The sequence below is a fragment of the Sinocyclocheilus rhinocerous genome, unplaced genomic scaffold (genome assembly GCF_001515625.1).
Source record: "Sinocyclocheilus rhinocerous isolate Xijiao unplaced genomic scaffold, SAMN03320098_v1.1 scaffold85, whole genome shotgun sequence".
NCBI classification, from domain to species: domain Eukaryota; kingdom Metazoa; phylum Chordata; class Actinopteri; order Cypriniformes; family Cyprinidae; genus Sinocyclocheilus; species Sinocyclocheilus rhinocerous.
In genome coordinates, this window is record NW_015649998.1 from 698319 (window position 1) to 700291 (window position 1973).

The window sequence follows — 1973 nt, forward strand, 5'->3', positions numbered from 1 at the left end:
AGCACACCTCGCTTTTTTCAGACCGATGAGCTTTGTAAAAAACAACGCGTTTCAGAATGGCGGGGCATAGAGGAGAAACAATAATGTACAGTATGTGGAAAATAATGTGTTTTTTGAACCTTAAACTGCATAAACACATTTCATTACACCAAATACACAAAATAATGTTCTTTTTAGCAGCATCATATGACCCCTTTAATAACTTTAAAGGGGACATAACACACAACAGTTTCACCCAATCTCATGTTGATCTTGAGTACCTATTGAGTAGTATAGCATCGTTCATAGCTCCAAAGATTCTTTAGTTGTATCATATTTATAAAAGAAAAATACAGCTTTCCGATTCTCTCCGAAAACAAACGAGCTCCTGGAGGCGCGCCGTGGGCGGAGCTAAAGATTGACAAGCACTTGAGCTCCCACTGCCAACAAAACAGACATTTGTGACCCTGGACCACAAAACCAGTTATAAGGATCAATTTTTCGAAATTGAGATTTATACATCACCTGAAATCTGAATAAATAAGCTTTCCATTGATATATGGTTTGTTAGAATTGGACAATATTTGGCCGAGATACAACTATTTGAAAATCTGGAATCTGAGCGTGCAAAAAAATCAAAATACTGAGAAAATCGCCTTTAAAGTTGTCCAAATGAAGTTCTTAGCAATGCATATTACTAATCAAAAATTAAGTTTTGATATATTTACAGTAGGAAATTTACAAAATATCTTCATGGAACATGATCTTTACTTAATGTCCTAATGATTTTTGGCATAAAATAAAAATCAATAATTTTGACCCATACAATGTATTTTTGGCTATTGCTATAAATATACCCAAGCGACTTAAGACTGGTTTTGTGGTCCAGGGTCACATTTGATGCAGTTTCACTTACAGTCTGCAGTTCTGAATCATGAAGGGGATCCTTTATAGCTGGGACCGCTCCATCCTTCAGTATCAAACAATGTGCTAATCCAGCATGGAACTGGGCCTTGTTTATAAAACGTTAGTCAACAAACACGCTTGTGAAACTGCATTGCTGCTCCGGAAAAACAAACTGCATCCACTGTTTACATAACATTGAGTTCTTTAGGAAGCTGAACAAAGTTATCTTTCCCTTACAACCAAAAACACACTTCTTTGGAGACATTCTTCCCAAGCGAGTCCAGTGCAGCACTGCTGAATGAAGCGTGTTGATTGGCGAGCTCTTGCTCTTGCTCTGGTCTATGCGTGCACGGGCGCGCTCTTCCGGGAGAAATGCCCATATAAGGAGTTCCTCCCTCGTTTACGTCATGAAGGGCCACGATCGAAAAAAAACTCTCCGAAACGTGTACGAACCCGGAAGTAAGATTTTTAGCACAGAAATACTCCTTTATACCTCCAAATCGTTTTTTGAAATTTTGTCCATGCTTAGCATGAGAATCCAACTCTTTAACAGTGTAAACAACTCTGAATGCATGAAACAGCATTGCACCCCCTCTTTAATGTACTTAAATTGTGCACCAGACACTAGGAATATATAAGTATCAGAACGGGACTTGGTATCGGCAGATACTCAGTATTCACTGACTTGGTGGCACAAAAAACCTGATCGGGACATCGCTAATTTTATTTTATTTTTTGTATAATATACTCCAATGATCTTTATTTTGTTTAAAACATTTAAAAATCTTTTATTTTTTTCAGTGTGCAGGACTATTTAAGTGAATTGCTAAATTTTCAATAAAATTTCAAAGATTTCAATTATTTAAAAATTGTATTTAAATAATAGCATTATTATTTTTAATATTGCTATCTAGAAATATACTTACAGTATATAAACTTAGTCAGAGTGGCACAAAATGTAATTTATTTAATAATGAAAATGAGGCTGAGGGATAAAATGCAGTGTTTTTAATAGATTAGTACTCTTTTTAACAACATTGCAATTATTCAGCTGCCAATATATTGCCCCCCCCCCCCCCCCCCCCACA

At 36.2% G+C, this 1973-nt stretch overlaps 1 protein-coding gene across 1 annotated transcript in view; it reads left to right on the forward strand.

The window, feature by feature from the left end:
- Positions 1-1973, forward strand: part of LOC107711021 (keratin, type II cytoskeletal 8) — a 7153-nt gene that overhangs the window by 2056 nt on the left and 3124 nt on the right. The gene's annotated exons all lie outside the window — the stretch shown is intronic.